The following is a 26987-nucleotide window of genomic DNA, read 5'->3' as shown; positions in this document are numbered from 1 at the left end:
ACCTAGAGGGCCACATGCGGTCTCGAGGCTGCAGGTTCTCCACCTCTGAGCTAGGCACTGGGGATGCAAGTACAAAGAATGAGACAATTCCTCCTTGCAAGGAGCTGATATTCCAAGAGGGAACCACAAGTACATATCTTTAGATTAAATATAATATAAAGTGAATAAATATGTACAAAATGGGTAAATACAAGGTAGCTTAGAATGGATGACACTAGCAATTGGAGGGATCAGGAAAGGATTCATATAGTAGGTGTGCATCTTAGGAAGAAAGGAGCTGTATGAAACAGAGGCAAAAAGAGAATTCCTTCCAGGCAAAGGCATGGAAATAGATGATAGAATGTCGAGTGAGGAACAGAGAGAAGGCCCAACCTGACTGGATCATAGAATGCAGCTAGAAAAATAATGTCTGAGAAGGCTAGAAAGATAGTTTGCATAGGGCTTTAAAAGTTTAACAGCCCAGTTTATATTTTATCTTACAGGCAACATTGGAGGCCACTGGGGTTGACTGAATTAGGGGAGGTAGTCACATGGTCAGATCTGTGTTTAAGGAAAATTACTATGGGAACAGAGAGGAGGATGGACTGGAGTGGGGAAACTTGAGGCATTGAGACCACCTGGGGGGAGGGAGCAGGGCTGTTGCAAGAGTACAAATGATGAGGGTCTGAACTAAGGTGGTAGCTGTGTGAATGAATGAAGAAAATGATATATGGAAGAGGTGTTGTAACAGTAGAAAAAAGAAGGGTTTGGCAAGTGATTGGATAATGGAAGTGAGGGAGAGTGAGGATTCAGGATAATGATGAGATTATGAACCTGAGACACTGAAAAGATCGATGGTGGTATCTTCAACAGAAATAAGGAAGTTTGGAAGAGAGGAGGGTTTAGAGGGAAAAAAATAATACACTGTGTGAAGATATTAGCAAATTTCATCTAGTGGGAGAGGAAAGTCAAGATGCTTAAGAGAAATAGTGGGGAAAAAAGTGAGAAGGGGGTCCCAATGCTCACAACTACTGGGCTACAGACTCACTATTCAACAAAAATGGCTGGATAAACTGGAAAACAGTCTGGCAGAAATAAGATTTAGAACCTTACCTCACACCCCAAATCAGCATAACAGTCACTTCATAAACAAACGAGAGGAGCAAGGAAGAAAATATTTTTTGACTACTATGGATAGGGGAAAAGTTCGTGACCAGACAAGGGAAAAAGAACAACAGGGAACATCAAAATGACTAATTGATCACATAAAATGGAAAAGTTTTGGCACAAACGAAATTGATGGAAGGGAAACCATTAACTGGGGGAATTCTTTGCTGTATGTTTCTCTGATAAAGGTCTGTCATATACACACATACACAAACATATATGTATATGCACACACATCACATATGTATATGTGTATACATGTATATACATGCATACATCACGTATACACACATATTTTATACATATAAATATATTGTACATATCACATATTGACAGAGACTGAGAGACAGAGACATGAGTGTAATAGGGCTTTGAGGTCACACAGACCATCTAAAATGGAGGCACTCATGTGTGTTCAAAATGCCAGCGCCCTGCTTCTAGGAGAGACATTCTCCATTGCCCTACCACGTGAGTAGGAGGAGCCTCTTCCCATTGGCTACGTAACCGGAAGTGCCTGCGTCTAGAACACTAACAGCCAGGGACGGCCTCACTCGTATGCACGGGCGCGCGCTCTGTTTCCGTCAGCACCCAGGGGGCGACGGCCTGGACATGCGTATGCCCCCCCAGCCCCACGGCGTGGGCACGTGACCGCCTGTTCCAAGCCCCGTGACCGTCCATTCCAGGCGCCGTAAGGTCCTTTCTAGGCCTCCTGGTTCCAAAAGCTCTTTCTTGTTCTGTTTCGTACGTCCTTTTCAGTTCTAGGTGCAGGCAGTGGATTCCCCGGAGCCCTGGAACCTTGGAGGCAGGATTCCGGGCCAGATATCGCCCTGCCAGCCCAGCAGGTAAGCCCGGAGAAGCCAGGGTGCCTGGGCACAAAAGGGGGTGGGGATGGCATTGGACGGGACTGATACTACGGGGGAACTTCATTAAGCTGGGAACCCAATTCCCCTCCGCTCCCATGAGACTAAGGCGGTATGAGGGGCTGATTATAGTGTCTGAAGTATTAGGAAGTATGTTTTGTACATTCCTGCTATACTTTCTGACTTAAATAGTTAAATAGAACTGGGATGGAGGGTGCCCCAAAATTTGGGGGCTTGAACTAGTGTTGGAGAGACTAGATACTCCCCAAACTCTCTTCAAGATACTGGAGAACCCTAAGGTAGGAGTGGAATGTCATAAACCTTTTCCTCAGGCTACGGAGGAGCCAAGGTAGTCACTGTTACATAAGGAACTGATTCAGATTTATAGCAATACAAGACATTCCCCAGTAAGTCAAAGGATATGAACAGACGGTTTTATAAGGAAGAAATCTAGTCTATCAATAGCCATATGGGGAAAAAATGCTCCAAACCACCAATAATTGGGGAAATGCAAATTTTAAAAACTCTTAGGTTCCACCTCACACCCATCAGATTGGCAAAGATAGCAAAAAAAAGGATGTTGGAGGGGTTGAAGGAAAACAGGCATACTGATGCAACATTTGTGGAGATGGGAATTGGTCCAACAATTTGGGAATGCAATTTGTAATGATGCCCACCACTTTTCTCCTCTCCCCCTCAATTACTAAACTGCATATTCTTTGATCCAGCAATACAAGGTGGGTGCCCTCAAAGAAAGAGGACAAGGACCTGTATGTATAACATTGTTTATAGTAGTTCTTTTTGGGGTGGCAAAGGGGATTCCTGTCAACAGGGAAATGACTGAAAATGGTGGATGTATATCATGGAACACTATTGTGCTACAAGAAATGATGAAGGGGGCAGTTTGAGAGGAACGTGGGAAGACTTGCATGAACTGGTTCAGAATGAAGGGGGAGCCAAACTAGGAAGGAGAACAATTTATGTAGTGGCAACAACCTTATAAAGAGGAACAACTTTGAGAGACTTAGGAACTTTGATCAAAGCAGTGACCCTGAGGACTTGATGAAAGGTGTGCTGCTCATATCCTGACAGAAGTGACAGACTCAAGATAAAGTAGAAGATATACATTTTCAGATGTAACCAATGTGGAATTGTGTGTTTTGCTTGACTCTGCATATTTGTTACAAGGGCTTTGGGTTTTGTTTTTTTTTTCCAAAGGGGGGAATGGGAGTAGAGAGAAATTTGCTCCTCATCTCCCAAAAAGCTAAAAGAGAAAAACAGTTTTTGAAGCATTTTTTTAATGCACAGAGGAAAATGGAAGGAAGGAATCACAAACAGGGCAGCTTTGATACATATGTTGAATTTATTACATACATAGAAAAACAAGATATATGTAATCAGAGTTACACATACGGTCCACTTTTTCTTTTCTGTTATGTATATGGAAATGCCCATTTTATTTGATGTTTTTCAAGTTTAAAATAAATAAAATTTTAAAAAATCATGCAGTTAAAATGAGAAAGGAAACAGTTCATTGGAGGGAAAAAAATCTTTGCAGCAAGTTTCTCTGATAAACATCTGATAGCTAAGATAAATAAAGCACTAATTCAAGTATATAAGAAGTATGTATGTAAGTATAGAAATGGTGAAAGGACTCTTAACAGGCAACTCGTAAAAAAAAGCCATCAACAAATGTGGGAAAATGCTCCAAATCACTAATAATTAGAGATGCTTGTTTTGAAAACTCTGACACTGCACCTCACACCTACCAGATGAACAAAGATGACAGAAAAGAAAAATGACGGTTGTCAGAGGGCCTGAAAGAAAATGGGAACATTGGTCCACTGTTGTTGGAGCTATGAATTGGTCCAGCCATTAGGAAAAATGATTTGGAACTATGCCCCAGAAGCCACTAAGCTGCACATATTCTTTGATCCAGTGATACACCTACCCAGGCCTGTGCCATCAAAGAGAGAGGAAAAGGTACAGCAATATTTATAGGAGCAATTTTGTTGCAGCAAAAGAACTGGAAACAAAGAGGGTGGCCATCAGTTGGGGAATAGCTGAACAAATTATGGTGTGTTGAGTGTAACGTAATGTTATTGGGCTGTAAGAAATGATGAAAGAGACTGTTTCAGAGAAACCTGGAAAGACTGATTCAGAGTAAAATGAGCAGTACTGGGAGTTCAATTTGTACAGGAACAACAACATGGTAAAGACAAACGACTTCAACAGATTTTCAAACTCTGATCAGTGCAGTGACCAACAGAATTCCCAGCCTGCTGCTCACCTCCTGACAGAGATGGTGGACCTAGGGAGCAGAGTGAAACCTACGTTGTTGGATGCGGCCAACATGGGAATTTGTTTTGCTTGACTATGCTTATTTGGAGGATTATATTTTTCTTTTCTTGTTGGGAAGAGTTTAAAAGCAACAACAACCAGTATTTATTAAGGGTTTCCTGTGTGCCAGGCACTGTGTGAAGTTCTGGAGATAAGGATGGTGACTTCCTCATATTTTTGTCTTTTTTTAAATGGAAGGAAGGCTTTAAATATCAATCAACAGTATGATATGATAGTCAGAAAAGCTAGTATGATCTTAGATCACAGTAACAAGACTGTCCAAGACTTGGGAAGTGAGAGTCCTATCCTCTGTTCTGTTCAAATTGCATAAAGCAGTAGATTTAGAGCTAAAAGGGACCTTTGAGGCTAACTCCTGCCTTTTATAAATGAGGAGGGAAACTGAGGCTTAAAGAGGGGAAATGACTTCCCCAGGGTTGCATGGCAAGTGAAAGATGGAAGTTAAGGTCCAATCTCCTAATTCCCATCTGCAGCTAATACCACCAAACCCATGCTGCAATGTGTTCAGTTGGAGGTGGGGAGTGGGGGGCACGGCACATTTCAGAAAGAACATTGACTTGCTGGAGTGTGACCAGGATGGTGTGGGGAGCTGAGAGTTCTGCCTTTGTTTTCTAGTGAATCCAAAGCAGCATAGGGAGAGCTCATTTGGGGTTATTTTTGTACACAGAATGAGTGAATTTTAAAATATACAACCCTATTAAATGAAATTAACTGGATTTATGTTATTCGCAGCAGAGCTGACAAGAGAAACACCGTCTCTTTCTCTTCTCATTTGGTGGTTAATCATGGAACTGGAACCAGGGTAATTTTGCCTTGGGGGAGGGGGGAAGCAGGGTGGGTCACTCCCCAAAACATCGTTCCGTTGATGAAGTACTAACATCAAAGAGCATGCGCTTGGGAATGAGGACTGGGGGCTGGGACCTAAAACTGCCAGGATTGGGGAGCTCATTGTTTTAATCTCTTTGACTCCCCCCCCTCCTCCAGGCACACATGCACATGGTAAGGAAGATTCAAGCCTCTGTCTTTAATAAGCTCAGAAGATAGTAAATCTTCGTAATGAGAAAACTGCATCTGCTAGACATGACACACTGTATGTGGTCTGATAAATTACACTTGAAATAATCTTTTTGGTGTTCTTCAGGATAAATTTGTCATGCCCAATTTCCATGGTTAATTCAATTCAACTAGCCTTTATTAAGCACACCACCATTTGTGCTGGGCCTCAGTTTCCTGATCTATAAAATGAGGGAGTTGGGCTACTTAGCTCTTAAGGACCTTTGCAGCTTGAAATCTGTGAACCCAGTTAATCTTCCAGACTTTGTAAAAAATGAATTTATTTTGTAATAAATTTATAATCTTATCCTTCTAATTGTTCCTTTCCTATTGAAAAAGAACACCAAACAATATTATCATAAGCATATGTAGTCCAACAAAACAGATTCCCATTCCCTAAGGACTGGAAATGGATATCTCTCTCTGCATTTTAAGACCACCACCTCTCTGGCAGGAGGTGAGTGATATGTTTCATCTTAAGTCCTCTGGACTCATGGTTAATCATGGTATTGATTAGAGTTCTCTTTGTTGTTGAAACTGTGCTACTGGTTCTGCTCACTTAACTCTTCATCAGTTCATAGAGTTCATTTCAGTTTCCTTTAAAACTGTCCATTTTGTCATATCTCAATTCTTTACCACCCCAAAAAGAGCTGCTATAAATATTTTGGTACATAAGAGTTCTTTTCTTTCTTCAATCTCTGGAGTATAGGCCTAGTAGTGGTTTACCTGGGTCAAAGGGTAGGCATGGTCTAGGGACATTTTAGGCATGGTTCCAAATTAGTGCCACTGGGGTTTGAAGTTCTTAATATATCTGTGTGTTGCAAAGCCTTTGGCAGAAGTCAGATGAAGCCTATGGACTCCTCAGAAAAATGTTTTATTGAAGGAAATGGCTAAATTTCAACTAAAGGCTAATGAAAATAAGGTAGGATTTTTTTTTCTCCTGTCCAGTTTTCCTGGAGTCCCTGAAATATATATATATGAACCCCTGCTCTTTTCAGGATAAGTGTCCCAGGTACTCCCCAAGCTAAGATTTCTCTTTTTTGTTTTTGTTTTACCACCCCAGAAATTCTGTCTTCAGAGTGGACCTTTTTTCAAACTGCTCCAACTTGGGGCCAAGATAGAAAGGGAATTAAAGTTAGAATTTCTAATTGGGTACAGCCAGGGAAAGAAGAGGCCCACTCCTCAACTTTCCAGAGATAACTCACCACCTTCCTGAATAGTACCATCCCTGAAATGCTGGGTGGGTGTTGTGAGCAAAGGACAAGGACCCAAAGTGAGCCAGGTACCCTCAGCAGCTCTGGCCTTTGGTGTCCATGCCTCAGGTAGGCATCAGCAGTAGGATGTTACAGCTAAAGTAAACTTATGAAGTCATGGGGCTTCCAAGAGTAAAGAGGAGATAGTCTTGGGCTGACCACATCTGGAATATTGACTACCACCTCTTGGGAAGTCCACAATAAGATGGAGAGTGTCCAGAGAAGGACAACCACAATGGTAAAGGGTCTCAAGTCTAGTTAGTGGAAGGGGAGTGGCTAGCTCTCTTCAAATAATCCAAAGGGTAGTTTGGTGAAAAAGGAATTAGGCTTGTCTAGCTTTACACCATAGGGTAGAATAGGGAACCACTGGTAGAAGCTACTGAGAGGCAGACTTCCTAACCATTGAAACCATCCCAAAGTGGAATCACCCTTAACCATTGAGAGTCGTCAGGTAAAGGCCAAATGACCACTTGGGTTCTTTCTCTGGTATAGGTTGAACAAGATGGCCTCCACAACTCTGAATTCCCAGGCCCAGCCCCAATTCTTACCCTTCCTTGAGGAGTCTGGCAAGTAGGACAGTCTGGAAGGGGAGCTGAGGAAGAGATGTATGTTTGTGGCCTTCCCCACTGAATGAAGGTCCACCTTCATGGTAACTGTACCCCTGGGTCATTCCTGTCCAACAGGGACTGAAGGATATGTACGCACAAACGAGGAATCGACCCCTAGGCCTTTACCTCTCAATTTACTTAGAACTAATACTGAAGTCCTCCTAGGGTCTTTCCCAAAAGAATCCCTGGAGGGATTTCCCCACCTCCCCCCAGAATTTTACGGATGGAAGGGGTGAGGGTGGTTCACTTCTAGGCCATTTACTTTTTTCTCACCCATCTGGATTTGAATTGAATAAAAAAGCATTTAAGTGCTTCCAAATGCAAGCAAGCAAGACAGTCCCTGCCCTCAAGGAACTAACTTTCTAAAGGGAAACTACACAAAAAGGAAAGCTTGGGAATGGGGAATGTGGGGGGGTGGGGGAAGGCTTCTTGTTGGTTTGTTTTGGAAAAGACCAGGAAGTGACTTTTAGGGCTAAATTAGGTGAAAGTCTGGACTGAATCCAGGTGGTTCCAGTGGGAGGTAATTGCTCTTAAAACAATGAAAAGAATTTAGAAGAAATTCCTTGTCCTTAAGTGAGCCTGGACTGTAGACCAGGAATTAATTACTGTCTCTGAGATATCTTATCACCCAGTTTAGTTAGCCTTTGAGATTTACTGAACAGACTGGTTAAGGTTGGTACTATTATTCCCATTTTACAGTTGAAGAAACTGATCCTGAAGAAGTTAAGTGACTTGTTCGGGATCACCTTGTGGTAACTGAGATTTCTGCTCAGGCCATCTTGAAAAATCTGCTACGAACCCAAATCCTCAGGACCCAAGTTTGCGTTGTAATGGCAAAAATACCCTTTTGCAAGATGGGGATAATGACAATGATTTGCCCTGATGGTGAGGAAAGATTGGCAGAAAGAGAGAGTGACTGAAGAGCCGAGCTGTTTCCTTGCAACATCTGTTTTTGTCATCTGTCCTTCTGATGGTGTGTGAGGTAAGAAGAGCAGAGTTTTTAGTTTACATCCCTCTTATTTGACCATTTATTTACCAATTGAAAGATGCCCTCTTGTAAACTGGAATCAGTTTTTTGTATATCTAGACAAGGAGACCCCCCCATCAGAGATATTTGCTCTAAAGATTTTGCGCCTAGAAGTTAGCTATTTCTTTTCTAATTTTAACTGCACTGGTTTTGCTTGTACAAAAACTTAAATTTTATGTAGTCAGAATTGTCCCATTTTATCTTCTGTGATCTTCTCTGTCTTTTGTTTTTTAATGAATTTACTATTCCCCTATCCATAGATCTGAAAAATCTGAAAAACTGTTTCTTCCTCTAATTTGATTATATGATATCACCCTTTGTGTTCATACCTTGCATTCATTTGAAGCTTCTTTTGGTTTACCTCGTTTCTGCCACAGTGCTTTAAATAGTGGTAGATGTACATATCACTTTAAAGTCTGCAAAGCACTTTACATCCATTATCTCATTTGATCCTCACAACAACCTTATGAGTTAGGTGCCACAGGTATTATTACCTCTATTTTACAGGTGGGGCAGCTGAGGCTCAGAGAGGTGAGTGACTTGGACTTGGTCACATAGCTAGAAAGTCTCAGCAAGGTTGATTCCAAGCCCACTCCAGGTCCAGTTCACTTGCACTATACTGCCATCCCACACTGCCTTCCCAAGCTGGAAGGGCTGGATTTCCACGTATAGATTATATGCATTATCACTCCGCCAGCCTGAAAAGGTCTGAGCAGGCTTATGTGAAGTGAATGTAGCCTTGCTTAGCACATTGGTTTTTAAGCCTGCAGGAATGCAGACCGACCCAGTTTCTAGTCTGAAGATAAGATGAGAAGCTCGAGTGAAAGGGTGCATTTAGCCCCCATAGTCACTGGCTCAGACTGATTTGACTCGACCTTGGAAAGATCATTCTAACAACAGTTATCACTGTCCCTTGGCAGGGCAAGGCAAAGCCAGGAAGAAGAAAAAGGGCCTTGAAAGGGAAGGGCTCCAGGTCCCTCCTCTCACAGACCAGTACTGAACCTCAGACTTGGCCTGGAATTGGAAGAAGAAGAACCTTGCTGCTTTTCTCCTTTGCCTTCTTTCTTCCAGCCAGGGAAGAAGAGAGAGCCTCCTTGTAAAGGTAAACCCCTCTACTCATGCCCTTGATCCTATAGTCTCCTGGCTCTCTTTCTCATTTCCTGCGTGTGTGTCTCTGTGTCTGTCTCCCTATCTAAGGCTCCTTCCTTACCCCCCCCCCCCCCCCAACAAAGAAATTCCGGTATTCCCAATTCTTAAAAAACCTGCCTCAGGCTTTTCCTCCCTTTTACTACCGGATTCTTAGAAAGAATTACATTAAATTACAGTAAATTAAAAGACTTAGTCTACATTCACTACCTCCACTTCCTCCATTCAGTTTCATTCAAGAGTTATTTTTTAAAGCATCTGCTATGGACCAGCAGATACTATATCTGCTATGTTGGGTCTGGGGAGGTATAAAGACAAAATGGAAAACAGTCCTTACCGTCAAGGACCTTACATTCTACATTCTTCAGGAGCAAACAACTTGGAGAATTGGGGTGGGGATGGGGGGTAAAGAAGGCCTCACTGGCTCCTGGTGTGGGGGCGCACCACCACACACAGCACTTGGACTGGGGATTACAAAAGGTGAAGGTAAGGAGCAGATTCTAGATGGGGCGACAACCTGGGCAAAGGCAAAGAAGGAAAATCCTATTTGAGGAATAGCAGGTACTGGGTTTGGCCAGAACAATGGGAAACGGGCCCAGTGTGAAGGCTTTTCACTGCCCAACGGAGCCCCAGCTTGCTTACAAGGGGTCAGAAGCCACCGTTTGATTAAAACTGCTCTCCCCAAGGTCCCCTTTGAATTGTCAAATTGCCTGGCATTTTCTCAGTCTTCATCCCCTTTGCTTTGTTGGCCACATTCTGCACTCTTGAGCAGCCTTGCCTCCTGGCCGCTGTCTCATCCCTTGGCCCTCTTCCTGCCAGTGTGACCACTCTTCAGCTGCCTTCATGGACTCCTTGTCCTTTTCCAGTACTGTCAGCCCTCCCACACATGGCCTTAACTCCAGGCTCCTCTTGGAGTCCTCTGCTCTGTATGCATTCTCCCTTAATGATTTCCTCTGAACCCGTGGGCTCAATTATTCACCTCTCTGCAGCTTTTCCCCAGATCTACATATTGAGCTTTGATCACTCCACTCCCCTGACCTCCAGCTCCAAATCTCTTATTCTTCACTGCATTCCATTGTAGACTTTTTCTTTTATCTATTGATATAATTATGTGGGGTTTTCTTATATAATTAATTGTGTTAATTATTTTACTAACTCCTTGCATCCCTGAAGGAAATCCAACTTGATCATGGTAAATCAACCTGAATATTTCATAGGCATCTCAAACTTAACCTGTCCAGAACTAAGCTGCTCATTTTCCCTTCATTCATCCTACCTTCCTCTACACATCTCTATTAATGGTACCACCAACCTTCAGTCATCCAAGATTGAGATCTCAGAATAATTTTCCCCTTTCCTTCTTCTTCACAATGCTTCCTTGCCCATGTCCCCCTCCATCCCCATCCCCCCATACTCATACCCATTTAGTTGTTAAATCCTACAATATAACCTCCACAACGTCTTAGATCCATTCCTTGCTTTGTATCTATATGGTCCACCACCGTAGCTTGGACCCTCACCACTACTGACCTGAACTATTGGCAAAGCCTCCTAACTGACCTTCCTGTCTTCAGCCTCTCTCCTCTTCCATTCCATCTTTCATGCAGCTAGGAAAATAATCCTTACAGTGATATTATCAAGAAAAGCCAAGAACAGATTAGCTACTCTATGTATGGCACAGAGAGTGTGCCAAAAGATGAACATAAAGTTCACCATCACTACTATATTGTACTTCCATACCAGACTTGGGATTGCTTTCCTGAACTCTATTTTCTCTGCTTTTCCAAGTGGTGTGTAGGGCCCCCCCCCACCTTATTCAGCCAGACTCTTATAATAGCTTAGCCATCTTCCCTGACTCCAGGGTCTCCTTCCCCCAGTTTATCCTTCAAACTGCTGCTAAGTCATTTCTAAAGGAGTGGAAGAAATTTTAATTGACATTTTAATATCATGTAACTTTCCACCTATATCTCTCCCCCACCCCCTTCTTACAACAATTTTTTTTTTAAAGAAAGAAGAGAAAAAAATAAACAAAACCTCTCAGTTCATCAAAAAAATTCTGGTAATATGTACAATTTTCCCCACCCATCAGAAAAGGAGTGGGAGGTAATGTCAACTCCATCTCCTTTTGAGAAACTTTTCCAGTCTTAATTGTTCTCTCTCTTCTTCTCAGATTAACATGAATATATTCACCCATGTACACATTGTGTGTCCTCTCAAAGGTGAATGTCATCTCCCTGATGGTAGGAAGGGTTTCATTTTGGTCTTTGCACTAGTACAGTGCTTAGTGAATTCTTATTGGTTGGGATGAGTCGAAGGAGGTTTTGCCACTGCAGTGTCCAAAGGGTCACATTGCCTTTGGTCTACCTGCCACTTGGGCCTTCTTCTAGATTCTGTCTGCTCCCTGGCACCTTGCATGATTAGATTGGAATTTGAGATGCCTTAAGCGGCAAAAGGAGGAATCCACAAGCTGTACCTGGAGATGGATATGCCATGCAGTGCTGGCATTTACGAGGGACACTGTGATACTGGAAATAGAGAAAATTAGTAGAAAGGTCAGGGAATCTGAAGTTTAGTACCAGCTCTGACATGGAGCATCTGGGGCAAAAACCCTTCTGCTCTCTGTGTCTCTTTCCTCTTCTGTCTGTCATATGAAAAGGGTTGATTGGTGTCTCTGGGGCCCCCAATCCTCCTTGATCCTTTAGTCATGCCCTCACAGTGTATTTGCCTAACTAAAGTAATTTTCATTTTTAATTGTTCTTTAAAACAAAACCCAGCAGTTGTGAATAACTCGTTCCTGTTTGTGAATTTACACTTTCCATGTGGACAAAGCTCTGGCCTGGCACCGAGAAAGGAGGGTAGGAGGTCCAGTCACCTCCTATCAGTCAGCTGTGGCATGAAAAATGTCAGTCACGTGATTCTACTCCTCTGTGAGAGCTTTCTTTCTAGGAGGGGACTGGGCTGCCCTGGGAACAAGGGAGGATCCCATCCCTGATGTCTTCAAGAAAAGCTGCAGAGTTCAAAGTTGATTCAGTTCAAATAAATAAGCATCTACTATGTCCCCGGCACTGTGCTAAGTGGTGGGGCTACAAAGACAAAAAGCAAGTAGTCCCTGTCCTCGATGAGCTTACATTCTATTTTGGATCACATTAAGCATAGAAGGACCCTTTCACGTTTCTTCTTTTTAAAGTCTTTAACAGAAAAGAAAGTTGCATTCCATTGCAGACTTTTCTTTATCTATTGGTATAATCATGTGGTAGGGGGTTTTTTGTTGTTGTTGTTGTTATTGTTGTTTATATGATTAATTGTCCTAATTATTTTACTAACAGAAACCTCTGCATCCCTGGAGGAAATCCAACTTGATCATGGTGAATCATGTATTTGGTCTATTGCCGTTAACTCAAGAAGCAGTATAACATATTGAACAGAGTGCTTTCCTTGGATTCTGAGAGACCTGGGTTCATATCCTGCCTGCTATACTGTGGGACCCTAAGAAAATCACTTAACCATACTGAGCCTCACTTGCTTCATCTATAAAACAGGGATAAGTCCAATAGACCGGCCTCACAGCATTGTTGGGATGTTCAAGTGAACTAATATGCTTTGCAAACATAAATGTTACTTATTACTGTTAAGATAATTATAAACCACAGAGAAGGCATTGTATTGGTAAAGGGAGTTTCCTCACCTGGGAGTTCCCTCTACCAGTGAAATCCCAGTGGCAGTCCCTGTCCCTACATTTACATTTTGAAATGTTCGCCTCAATTAGGGAAATGGGTCTATAGTTTCCTCTTACATCAAGCTGAAATGGGCCTCGTTTACACCTTCTCTAACTCACTTCTCTCTACAGGGTTTAGAGTAGGGGTGAAGACACGAGGCCCCATGTGGCCCTCAAGGTCCTTGGGTGTGGCCTTTTGACTCAGTCCAAGTTTTACAGAACAGATCCTGTTATTAAGGGGATTTGTTCTATGAAATTTGGATTCAGTCAAAGGGCTGCACTTGAGGACCTAGAGGGACGCATGTGGTCTCGAGCCTGCAGGTTCTCTACCCCTGATTTAGAGAATCCTAGATCTGGTGCTGGAATGGGTCTTGGACACATGTGGTCCAGCACCATCATTTTCTAGAGGGAGAAGCTGAGTCTGAGAGGTTTGAGGGCCTTATCAAAGTCAGCCAACTTGGAACAGTCTAGATTTGAAGCCAAGGCAGGCATCTGCTTTTCCATCTAGCATGCCTTCCACTGTACCACATTAGCCATTTCTTCCCATGGCTCCTGGGAGTGCCCTCCAAGGCCAAGCAAAACAGTTCTCACCTCCTTCCCCTACAGGAAGACCCTTCGTACCATGAAGACAGCTGATAAATGCCAGGACTAGAACCCAGATTTGCTGATTCCAAGTCTAAAACCCTTTGGGTGGATGTGATAAACCGGAGAGGAAAGAACCAGCAGCTACCATGCTGCAAGCATCAACAAGGTGCATCAGCAGCCGGCATGTGAGTATGCTATCACATCCCAGGAGTGCACATGTGCTCTTGCAAGCATGTGCACATGTGGGCACACCCCCCAAGTGAACCACAATATGGGAAAGCACCCAAAGTGATTAGCTAAGCAGAACAGTAGTCTTTCCAAGGGCCACGCCCCCCAGCTTAGAGCCCATGCCTCAGCTGAGCCCTGGCAAAATTGAACATGCTCAGATTGCCTCACCCAGTCTGTACTCCTTTAGACTTCTTCCACCCTTCTCAGTTTTTATTGGTAGGTTGTCTTCCTCTTAGATTGTAAACTTCTTGAGGGCAGGGCCTGTCTTTCTTCTTCATATTACTGTCATCCCAAGTGGGCAGCTAGGGGCAGTTTGGAATCAGGAAGATTCTTCTTCCTGAGTTCAAATCAGGCCTCTAACACTTACTAGCTATGTGACCCTGGGCAAGTCACTGAACTCTGTTTGCCTCAGAGTTCTATAAAATGGACTGGAGAAGGAAAGGGCAAACCATTCCAATATCTTGACCAGGAAAATCCCACATGGGGCCACAGAGAGTCAGACTCAACTGAAAATGACTGAACAACAACATTCATCCCCAGTACTTAGCACAGTGCCTAATACTTAGTGGGTCATTTATAAATGTTTCTTGACATTGGCCCAGAGTGGCCTGAAGAGGGTCTGCCTATAAGTCTGTATGTATACTTCCAGCTCAGGTTTCACTACTTAGATGAAGCCTGTGCTTGGCCTCATCTCTTTCTCTTTAAAACCAATCAACTTAATCCTAAAGGGTAGGACTTCCCCAACATCAAATGGTTTGGCCCAAGTAGCCTTAGCTACTGAGGCTAGAGTAGCCAGCACCTCCTGGCTTCCAGCCAGGCTATTTTGGGCAGTGTTGTACCAGGCTAGACTCCTGTAGAAGATTCTCCCCAGGGCAGATAGGATTTCTCAGAGGGAACAGACAGGCAGGGGAGGAGAAGTGTGCCTGTGGTTCCCACCTCACAGTGGACCTGCTTAGCTTGATATTTGCCAGACAATTCAGTTCAATTCAGCCATTTGTTAAGCTTCTGTTTTGTACCAGGTGCTGTACTAGGTACTGGGGGTACAAAGACAAACTGGAAGACAGACCCCTAACCTTTCATGAAGCACCCATTACGTGTAACTCACTGGGGATACAAAGAAATGCAGAAACACAATCCCTGCTCTCAAGGAACTCATGGAGTAGCGATTTTCATGTATGAAAATGCTGTATTTAAGATAAATTGGAAAGGATCATTTCCAAAAGGAAAGGGGAGGGGGTTGTAACTAGAATTAAGAGGAATCAGGAATGGCTTCCTCCAGAAGGTTGAATTTTAGCTGAGGCTTGAGGGAAGGGGGTGGGGGGGTGGGGGGCCAGGAACTCAGCAAGAATACTCTGAATCCTGAGATAGAATGTCTTGCTTAAGGAACATCAGGGAAGCCAGTGTCACTAGTTTACAGAATATATGTGTGGGTTGTGGGTGTGTTTGATGAGCTCACTGGTACCCTGGTGATGTCAGGAGAAATTGAGGAAAGGGCTCCCCCACCCCCAGCACATTGGGTGGACCCCCTGTTGCATGGATAGGAGTTAAATGGGATGGGAAGGGGCTGGTACGGATACAAGCTCCAACTATTGGTGGCAATGTCTGAATCAAAGAGATCCAAGCTCCATTTGAGTGTAATAAGGAGCCACAGAAAGTTCTTGAACAGGTAGGTAAGTGACGTGGTTGGAGCTATGCTTCCAGAATAGCACTTCAGCAACTATGTGAAAGATGGATTACAAGGGAGGCAGTTCCATTCTTTTGGTAAGAAGATTCCCAAGAACCTATATACTCCAAAACTAAGGCAGAGAACAGAGACAGTCAGCTAGAGACCAGGGTTAGAGGAGTCCTAGCTCAGATGTATGACTTGCATGCAACTCCCTTTCCCTCTAGGCTGCAAGAAAATGAGGAGGTTGGATGAGATGACTCTGACATGCTGGGATTCTAGATTCATGGTGGTAGATCCTGGGCTTAGTTTTACTGCTTCTGTGACCCCAAACCAGTCCCTTCCTTCTCTATGGCCTTGTTTCCCTCTTCTGTAAAATGAGGGGGTTGGCTTGGACATGATCTGCCCCAAGGCCACTCATTGACATTGGGTGGCTGTGGAAGTAGCAGCCAGGTGAAGGATCCTCACCTTAGCTATTGGGAGACCTGCCCTGTTAAAGTCTCCAGTAAGGGTTCTCACCCCCATCCCTTGGCCTCCATTGCTGAGGCTACCTATCTGTGCCATAGGAAAGATACTCACCATCAGAATGAGTGTTGCACACTGTGCATGACAGAGGCTTACAATATGATGGTTTTAGAACATGAAAAGCATTCTCCCACTTATCTAGAACCTGTTATATTAGCCTAGAATTTCATTGGGCAGAACCTGGAATGCTTTAGGGACCAGTGGGGAGGGACCAGGGCTCTTACTAGGACTTTCACAGGAGAAAAGGGGGTTGAAAACTAGGGCCAAAAGAACAAGAAAAAGGAGGAGAGGCTGGGGCCATGGACTGCTGCAAAAAAGGAAAAACCTGGAGGGGCATGGCAGAAAGAAGCTGTGGTAAACTGTAACTTTGGAGTCAGGAAGACCTGAGTTCAAGTCTTGCTTACTCTATGACCTGCCCCAGACAAATGAATCTTTTAAGTCAAACTTATCTGAAGCAGACAAAAGAGGGGTAAACACGCACACGCACACACACCACACACACTCTCTCTCTCTTTGGCTTAAAACTACATGAAACAAGCAGGGATGAAGGAGGGGTGTCCCATGGAGGGATATAGGGGAAAAAAAACCCTGATCTTTGAGAGAGAATTAAAAGGGAGAAAAACAGAAAGCAAACAACTGAAATCTAAGGGGGAGGTTCACCAGTTGGGGAGTGACTGAACAAATTCTATAAGAATGTAATGGAATGTTATTGAGCCATAAGAGGAGAAAGATGGTTTCAGAGAATCCTGAGTTGTATGAACTGATTGGAGCAGAACCAGGGGAACTCATTTTGTTGAAAAAGGTTGGTTTTTTTCCCCCTCCTGATTCTTAATTGGGGGAAGGGCTTGGGAGGGAAGAGGGCCTAGTAACAGTGATGCCCCAAAATAGGGCCATTGACACATTGTTCCAGATGAATAGAAGCAAATGAAGTTCAGAAGGAATCACAGACAAGCAGGATAGTTTTGAAAGTAACATCTAAGATTTATTTTTCCAAAAAGTAAGTGGTATGAAATGGGAGTTTCAGTTTCATATGCAACCCTCTTGCATTCTTCGGTGTGGAAATGCTCATCTGTGGGAGTTAAGTTCTTTAAAGTCTTAAATACTATATAAATAACAACATTTCATTAATAATACTAACAGTATTAATAAATATTTTTAAATACTGTACATTATAAAGGAAGGCAGGCGTTTCCAAAGGAATGCCTGGGACCACAAGCGGTAAGTGGCAGGACAGTATCTACTGTACAGTCAGGCATCTCTTCGCCCAGACTCTACTCTCCTTTTGAATTTGCCTGATTACTGCTAAGGGCCCCACCATCCTCTCAATTATCATTCTCCACACTCTTCCTACCGCACAAATCCAATCCAATTGATTCTGCTTGTGCAGCATCTTGTGTTTTTCTCCTTGGACACTGGTACCACTCTGGTACAGGCCTCTCACCTCATACCTGGATGCTTGCTGGCCTGGCTGCCTCAAGGCCCTCCCCCCCATTCCCTCTCACATTCTCATTTTCTCTTTCTCACTCAGATCTTTGAACAACAAAGCTCTATACCCTAACACCAGGCATTTTCACTAATTGTCCCCTGTCCCACCTCATCTCTGCCTCCTAACTGCTTCCTTCAAATGTTAGCTAAAAATCTTCACCTAAAAAGAAGTGTTTCCTGATCCCCTTTATTGCCAAGCTCCAGTTTATTCTACGTAGGTCTTGTAGACAACAACTTAGCATGTTATCTTCCACCTATATGCTGTCAGTTCCCTGAGAGCATGGGCTGTCTTGCTTTTCCTTGTGCTCTCAGAACTTAAAGTGCCTGGCACACAGTAGGTTCTTATTGACCATCTACAATTTCGAACTGTAATGGGAAGATCTCTAGAGTTGTAGTGAGGTGATCTGGGCTTACTCTCAAAGCCTCAGTTTTCCAATCAGTAAAATGAATGAGTAGAATGATAAGTTGCCTAACTCCTGGGCCTCCATTTCCTCATCTGTAAAATGAATGGATAGGATTGAATGACTCATTTGCCTTAACTTCGCAGGGCCTCAAGTTTCCGAAAATGTAAAATGAGTGGGTAGTAATACCAATTAATACCAATTTGCCTAATCCCTCAGGTCCTCTGTTTCTACAACTATAGAGTGAGTGGTACTAAAAGTAGCCAATTTGTCTAACCCTTCTGGGCCTCAGTTTCCTCTAATGTAAAAGGGGTAGAGCAACACAGTAAAGGTTTACAAAATGCTTTCCAAGCAACCACCCTGTGAGATAATCACTACAAATACTATTGATCCATTTACTGGACATCCCTAATCAGAGCTAGGATTTAAATCCATTTCTTCTGACTGCACTTCCAGGTATTCTGTCATTAACAGGCATGTTCTCTGACCTCCAAGATCTCTAACATGCAAGGTAGAGTAGGAATCTTGGAGATGCCAACAATCAAACAGTTCCTCAAGGCAATCCCCAAATCTCAGTGAAGTGAAAAGTTAATTATTAGTCAATAATTAAGGAATTAATGACTAAAGAGTATGTTCCCACAGGATAACAGAAAAGGGAAGGGAGGAAAAAAGGAAATGAAAAGTTAAGAGGCATTTTTTTAATGCAGAGAAGAGAATTGTAGAATTACAGATAAGTTGAACAGCTGTGAAAGCTACAGGTTAAATTTATATATTTAAAAAGTGAGATGGACAATTGAACCTGTTCCATGTATATGGAAATGGCCATTCTATGTGGTATAAATTATTTCTTCAGAAAGAGGTCTGGCAGGACCTTCTAAGCATCTTGTCTAAAACTCCAGTGGCAGCCAGGCGCCTGTGACTCCCAAAGATTGGACTGGTCATCCAAGTACCCACTTTTAGAAAAAATAACTTTCTGTGAAGGTGGCTCTCACATTAGCCTCAGCCAAGGCATGGAGGCTGGGGTTCCGATAAGTGGAAAGAAGATTTACTTAGATACTGTCACAGACTGTTCAAAGTAAATGAAATGGATCCATTAAGATGCTTCCCCAAACCAGAAGGGGAAAACCAACGAATCAGATTTATTGAATGCCAGGCACCATGCACTTGGAATGCAAAGAAAGACCCCAATCTTCAAGGAACTCATTCTCTTGGGGAAACAATGCACCTAGAAAGGTTCCCAGAAGTTCCCTGATCCCTTAAATCAGGGCGTTGCAGCCTGGGGGGCAAGGGAAGGGAGCTGATATGGGAAGGAAGTCATACTTGAGGGAGAGCGTCCTTAAGGGGGCAGCCAAAGGAATGGGAGATGGAATGAAATGTACTGGCAAGTAGGCTTCGTATGTATGGAAGGAAGACTAGAAAGATGAAAAGGGCTTTAAAGGCTAACTAAAAGACTTCATATTTCAAAGGCCATGGCCAGCCGAACTTTTGTCAGTGTCGGTGCATTCTTCTGCTAATGTCTCTGTTATCAGACTTGTGTAAGCTGGTTGCCTGGACTCAGGTCAGTCTTGCTGTGAGGACTGTCAGAAGCTTACATGGACCAGGGTTACTTGGGGCTGTAAGTCGTCTCAATGTAGAAGATTAGAGAAATGTAGAAGACTAGGAAAATTTAGGAAGATTTTTTACGAATGAAATGTGCTTTGTCATCCAAGGCCAAAACCATTTTCAGATGAAGGCCAAACTAGCCTGGGAGAGCTGGGCCACTTCAGCACATCGAGCCAAAAAAAATATTTTGGCTTGCCCAATATAAACCCCACTTGAGATATGGGCTTGTTCATCACGGGTCCGTGTGATTTCACTTAGAATATTGTCAAAATTAAATGAAAGAACATAATGCGTGTGTAACAATGCAAGAAAAGTGAAAGCTAAAATCTTTATTTTTTTAAATCCAGGGCGAAAGTCTTAGCAGTTCACTGGCCCTTGGTGAAATTGTTGAATCCAAAACTGCTCCAGAATACTTAGTGTACTGAGCTATCCTAACCTTGACCTCTCCCAGATTAGCAGAATCCCTTCTTTCCTAATCAAGCTTTTTGATTCTTCCTCCACCACCATGCAGTGATTTAGTGCTTTCCTCATCTTGAAATTGTTATCGGTAACTATGAATATACTTTGTGTTCACTTCCTTGTACACATCTTGTATCCTCCCAGTAAGGTTTTCTTTTTGAAATGAAGTCACATTGAATCCAAAAGCAACCAAAAATGGTATCATGGTACTAATTACCATGTCTCATTTTGGTAGAGGGACAGTTTTGAACTGAAAGTTTGGTTGTCGCCTCTTTGGGCTTAGTAGCCTCAGGCCAGTTGCTCTATAAAGCCTTAAAATGAGGCATCACATCTCTCAAGTCTTGGACCTTGGCTAGGAAGGGAGTGAATGCAATGCAATGTGCATAAAAGACTGCCAAGTGGATGTCTGCTGCTGATATAGCTGGTTCTTCTTTCCCTGCCTCCACTCAGCTGACAACAAGTCTGACCACTTGATTCCAGGGGCTCCCAAATGGAGCAAATAGGAAACCCCCAGTTTCACAGGCTTTGAACATACACCTTTCCTATCTCCCACTCTGCATAGGCTGTGATCCACTGAGTGGTTTCTTCACTGTTCTTTACTACATCTCCTGACTACTTTTTCACTGGCTGTGCTCCATGCCTGACTATCTGCTTCCTGGCTTCCTCCAAGTCCCACCTCCTACAAGAAGCCTTTCCCAACCCCCTTAATGCCAATGCCTTTTCCCTCTTGTTGATCTCCCATTTATTTTATCTCATTTGTAGTAAGTTGTTTCAATGTTATCTCCCCTCTGAGCTCTTTGAGAGAGTGCTTAAGTCTGTGGCCTTACTGTCCAGTGTAGCTGTATAGCACAGTATATTACTGGCAGCACATAGTAGCTGCCAATAAACGCTTTTCAGAATCCAGATCTTCTGAGATGTGCCCTAGAGATTTGCCTCAGACTCCGAGGCTTGCTGAGAGGCAGGATTTGAACTCAGCTCTTCCAGGCTGGGAATCTAGTTAGTATTCTTTCCAGACCATTGAAGAGATAAAGCAAATGAAGGACAGAGACTTTGGTGACTTACTAAAAACCACACTAAGTTTATTCCTTTTTTCTTCTAAGAGATGAGGTTCACCTGATACTGAGGTGCATCAAAGGTTAGCCCAAAAGGGGGCTTGGGAAGTGGCCACAACTTCAGAAGAGGCTTCTGTAACATGCAGCTAGTGAGAAACTGGACAGGTCCTAATAACAGCTTTCATTTAGTTAATGCTTTATGGTTTGTAACACTTTACCTACAGTCTCATCTGAGCCTCACTATGGCCCATTTTACAGGTGAGGAAATTGAGGTTCTGAAAAATAAAATGATTCTTCCATGGTCATACAAGTGTCAGAAGCCTCTGAATTTCTCAGGATTCCCAGTCAAATTGTGCAGTTTTTTTGGAGACATCCCCTTGTCACTACCAGCTAACTAGAGGGTATTAAGCACGGGGCGCATAGTGGCTAAAATGCTAGCATGGGGCATAGCTGCTTAACCTCACTTTACTCATCTATAAAATGAGGCTAATAATGGCAGTTGCCTCCTGGGAATTTTGTAAAATTCAAATGAAATAACTAGCATTTGTCTGGTAACTTTTAAATTCCACAAAGTGCTTTACTTATTTAATTTAGCAGGTCCCACGCTGTATTTAATTGACTTCAGATCCAGTCTCAGACACTTACGAGCCCTGGGCAAGTAACTTAACCTCTGCCTACCTCAATTTCCTCAACTAAAATGTAAAATAACATCACCTCTGCTGTCTCAAGATTGGTAGGCACTACATCATTGCTTTTTCCCTTCCTCCTCAAAGGATCCACTAGCTTCAGCCTCCCCAGGTGCAGAAATTACCAGTGTGAGTCTCCCATAAGGATTTTTTTTGAAAAAGGAACAAATGACTAGTAATGAGCAGGAGCTTAATGTTTTCTGGTTTGTAAAGTGCTTTCTCTATCTCGTCTCGATTTTTCCTCTACAACAATCTGATATGAAAGTACATGAAGCCACCTCTGTTTTAAAAGGCTAGATAAAATCATTTACGTAAAGCACTTTGCAAACTTTAAAGCATTCTGTACCTATCAGCTAGATGATGATCTTACAGGTAAGAAGACTGAGACCCAGAGAGACAAAGTGATTTGCTCACAGCTCCAATCAGCAAGCTGAATGGGAAATCCAGTTCTTGCCAATGAGGCCCATTTTTCAACCTGTCTGCCTGTCCCCACTGCCTCTTAACATTCTGCCCCACTGTTGCCCTGTGCCTGGCTTAGAACCATACACATGCAGTCAGTCTGCTCCCTTCCAAGTTAACCCAATGACATAAACACCCAGGAAGCTGTAGCAGCCCCAGAGAAAAGAAGCACAGAAAGCCAAGAGCTACATCATTTCTAGAACACATTGCTCAGGAGTTTACAAAGACCACCTTTTACCCATGTGACCTTGGGCAAGTCATTTCTCTTTTGTCATGTTTCCTCAACTCTAAGGTGAGGGAGTTGGACTAGAACATCTCAAAGGCCATTTCCAGTCCCAAATCTGAGACTTGGGCATGCAGTGGGCTAGTATCAAACAGGGACTGCAGCCATATTTCAAAATGATATTCAGCTTGAAATGCCCAATTACAAACAGTTCTTATGTTGGATTCCCAGGCCAGGCCATCAGACTTCCTCTTCCATCCCTTTTGCCCCACAGGAGTTGCAGCCTTGGATCCGTTCCCTACCTCCTATCCTGGGCCCAGGACATAGCTGCCTTGGATGCTATCCTGGGGGGTTTCAGAACCTGGCAGTTAAGACTGCGATGGGAAGTTCCTTAGCCAGGTCTGTGGCTGTTTCCCCACCAGAACCACTGTTGTACATGGTGGCCAAGTATGAGTAAATCAACTTATTAGCATTCAACTGTACTATGGACTCAGTGGGTGCCTGGGAACCAGACCACCATTTATAACCTTGTTTCTATGGGGAAATGGGTTCAAGCAAAGGACTTCCAAACTGAAGCAGGACCAGGATGAGGCTTTCCAAAGAAAGAGAATGAGACAGAGGAAATAGTTGCAATGGCATGCAGGAAAGAAACCAAGCTATGAGCAGGACAGGGAAGAAAAAGATGACTGAGGATGCAATCCTCCCCTCAACTGGCACAGCATCACATCCTGGGGTTGGAGGGAAGCTCAGTGGTATCTACAGCTGACCAGGAGCCCCCTCTGACACCCAGATGAAGGAGCAGCCAAGCCAATCCCTTTGAGAGAACATTTGCTCCTTACACCCTCTGGAATCTCCCTCACCCAAACTTCCACCCATTGGTGCCAGTTAACAGCTCTTCAAATACTTGCATTCTATCTTCATCGTACTTGCCTATAACAACACTGATCACTCTTTTCTCCTTACTACTTCTCTCGGTTTCCACAACACTGCTTTGTCTCTGTTGGTCCCCTTTTCTGGATCGTTGTCCAGGTCTTGCCCACTAATTCTGGGGTGCCTCGAGGCTCTATCCTAGGCCCTCCTCCTCCTATATTGGCTTAGTGAGCTCAGCTCTCATTAATATCGCTGCTGATCTCTTTACCCATGCCAAAAGGATAAAATCAGTCATACTGACCCACTCACCTTTGGCAGTGGGTGTCTCCCCTCCTCCCCATTCTTGGCATGCACCCCCTCTTTACCTCTTCCTCAGAAATACAGAAAGTAGCATTTGAGCTTTAAGTTAGTCTCAGTACATTTTAGCTATTAGTGTATTTTGCTCATGCCTGCTAGGTGACCTGGAGTCAGGAAAGACCTGAGTTCAAATTTGACCACAGATAGCTAGCAGTGAGACAGGAGGAGTCATTTAACCTCTGCTTGCCAGTTTCCTCAACTGTAAAATGGAGATAAGAATTTGGAATGACTTCTTCAGTTTGTATTTCAAAGGATATTGATAAGAGGTAACAACAGTTTTAGCCCAAAGTCCAAGAAGACTAGATACTGAAGACCAGCTTGGCTTTCCTTTGCTCTCTCACCCTCCCTGCCTCTGCTACCACATGTACCTCCTTTTCCTAATGATTTCTGAAATTCTTTCCAGCTCTATATCTATGGTCCTATTCTTTATTTACCTCTTCATTTGCCAGGGTTTGAAGGAGTTCAGAGTTAGATGAGTACCTGTACAGGTCTCCTTCCCCATCCTTCCCCTAGGATCTTTTGAGTATGACCTTCCATTGGTCACTGAGCCATAGAGCTTCCTCTCAGATATGTTTCCAAGCCTTTTTTTTTTTTTTTGGTGTTCTTATAGTTTATTCTGAATTCAGTCTTCAACCTAGTGACACTGGTTTTCTTACTATACTCAGACATTACACTCTGCCTTCAACTCTTTGCCTTTTTACTTCCTAACCCCCATATCTGGAAAGCAATTCCTCCTCACCTCTACCTTCTGGCTTGCTCCCAGATTCAGTGCTAGTCCCACCTTTTTGGGGTTTTTTTTAAATTAAATTATTTGTTTTCAGTGTTTGACAATGCCATATATTAGATTTTTTTCCCCCTCCTTTCCTCCCTCCCTCCCCACTCACTCCCTGAGACAGATGCCAAGCCATTTTTTTTTAAGCAGCCATGTAACAAACTTGAGGCCCAGAGTTGGGAATTGTTACCCTGCCTGTCTCAACCAGGAGGAATGGGTAGGTGGAGGGACCCCATTCCATTCCATTCCTATCCTCACTCCTACATTCTGACTCTTCTGCCCAGCTCTGTAGGTCTCATCCCCTTCCTGAATCTCCTTTGCGCTATACAAAAAGGTGGTTGAACTTAGACAAGCTGGAAGCCCCCATGGAATTCCAGCCTTCTGGTATATTCAGCTTGCTTTTTAAAAGTCCGTTTTAAGTCTAATTTGAGAGAGGAAGCATGGGTTAGTGGAAAAGAGCTGCCTTGGGGTTTGAGTTCAAAGAGGCCTAGGTTCAAATCCTGCTATGCAAATAGAAGTAAATCAGTCAGTCTGAATGCCCCCAAGCAACTCTGGCCCTAAATGGCTTTACCGGCACAGATCTACTTTAGCATTTGGAATGCTTTCCCCTTTAAAGTTTTCCCATTGGGACAGAGAACATACCCACCCAGCCCTCTTGCCCAAGACCCAGTTCTAATCTAATGCCAAGGCCCGAGAGTTCACCTGTCTTTTTGAAGGGGCGTGGACATTGAAGAAGAATCCTAAGGCCTGGCTTTCAGTGATGTAAGTGCATCAGGAAAGCAAGTCTGGGGACACACACATAGATACCCTCTTAAAACAGGAAAGGGTCCTGCACTCTTCACTTTCCAGTTGGCCATGTGATAGCACCCTCATCATTTTCAAAATCTGTTGGCTTTATCGGTTGTGTCTGCTCAACTGCACCATCTTCCATTTCGTCATGATGAGTCACAAATTTTTCAAAAATCTTAAATATGATTACCCTCTCCCCCAATTCCAGAATCTTGGTAAGTCAGTAACTAAAATCCAGGCTGTCAATCCACCACCAGGTTCCCCACAGCACACTCACTTCAACAGATTTCTTTTTGGGAAGACCGATTAGTAAACTTTATTACAGAAAATGGATGCATCCAAAAAAGGTCCCTAGATAGATACACTTTTTGACAAGAACATAAACATGGGAAGAGACACTTTGACAACAGTTGCTACATTAAGCCCAGGGTTTTTTGAGTGTGTTTGTTTCCCCCAAAAGATCAGACCTCACTGAGGGAAAAGTAAAAGGAGAAAGGGAGGGAAGGTGAGACAAGCAAAACAGGAAATGAGTATTAGAGACTTAAGTATCAAAAGTATGTATGGACAGGTTGGCATTACGAAAAATAATCAGACCTAGCTCCATCCCCAATCAAGGCATCACAAAACAGCCCCAAGCCTAATGAGGTCTGGCAATATAAGAATGTTCCTCTGATAAGCAAATATTTTTCCTTAATGCCTAGACTAGCTTCAGTTTTGAAGAAATCTAATTAGCAAGCCCCACTCCCAACAGTCACTGGTTAGGTTTTGCCTTCTCGTGGAAGTTTATGCCTGTTAGTCTTTAGAACCCCACAACATGCTTCCTAAAATACCAGTTCACAGTGGTTCACAGTTCACAGTTTCCCAAATTCTAGGGTGGGAACAGATACATTCAGATGTACTTTACTTGCATGCCACCATTCTACCCAAGAGGCTGATAGTTTGCAGCCTAAAATGACAACTCAAGGACAAGGGGAACAGTCAAAACAGGATCAAAGGATTCAGAGCTGGAAGGGCCAGGTCACCTAGTCCAACCCCCTCTGCAGCCCCGATGGGCACATGGGCAACTTGCGTACCAACACCATGTCTAGGCAAATACTCAGTAAACAAGACTGAAGCACAAATCACTGGGCAAGGCAGAGGCCTTGGCTAGCCTTCAAACCAGCCACTGCTTAGATGTGAAACTAGACATGTCGAAACGCCCACCAGGAAAGGACACCTTGTGCCAAGCTGGCCCAGGCCCCATTTCCCACTTCCAAAAGACTGCCTGTAGATATTATACCCTTGGCTTTGTTTATTCCTAAGACTTGCACCTTGGGATGAGTTTAAGTCAGGCATGGAAATGGAATTGTGGTACATGGGGGAACAAGGGACTAGCAGCTTCTTTAGCCCTAGATGCCACCCCCTGGAGCTCAATATCTGTGAGAAGAAAAAAATGAGGGAGGAGTTGCAAAGAGAAAAAGGAGGACTGAAGACTATGCCTCTAACTATGTACTCAGCACCCAAACCCCTTAATGGCCCTAGGTTTGAATTTTAACACAGACTGTTTTTTCTTAACTGTGGAAAAGGCTCCACAGGTGACCGCACTGGTCAGAATGGCTCATGTCCACAAGACAAAACAACCCTAAGCCTTTACCAGAATTGAGGATATAAGGAAACACTGCCCCA

The 26987-nt window shown here is 43.4% G+C and overlaps 1 protein-coding gene and 1 long non-coding RNA gene across 4 annotated transcripts in view; one reads left to right on the top strand and one right to left on the bottom strand.

Annotated features, from left to right (window-relative positions):
* Window positions 1-26987, bottom strand: part of HMGB3 (high mobility group box 3) — a 52232-nt gene that overhangs the window by 15118 nt on the left and 10127 nt on the right. The gene's annotated exons all lie outside the window — the stretch shown is intronic.
* The window catches only part of LOC140515176 (uncharacterized), a 39012-nt gene continuing 13327 nt past the window's right edge, over window positions 1303-26987 (top strand). Inside the window, exons 1-3 of one of the 3 annotated variants that reach the window (XR_011970868.1) lie at window positions 1303-8260; window positions 9226-9407; window positions 13773-16212. This is a non-coding gene — a long non-coding RNA (uncharacterized lncRNA). Of the gene's footprint in view, window positions 8261-9225; window positions 16213-26987 lie in introns of those variants that run through there. The other 2 variants (XR_011970867.1, XR_011970866.1) reach the window with 2 other exon arrangements.

Source organism: Notamacropus eugenii, chromosome X (genome assembly GCF_028372415.1).
Source record: "Notamacropus eugenii isolate mMacEug1 chromosome X, mMacEug1.pri_v2, whole genome shotgun sequence".
NCBI lineage: Eukaryota > Metazoa > Chordata > Mammalia > Diprotodontia > Macropodidae > Notamacropus > Notamacropus eugenii.
This window is presented reverse-complemented; position numbering and strand designations above follow the sequence as displayed.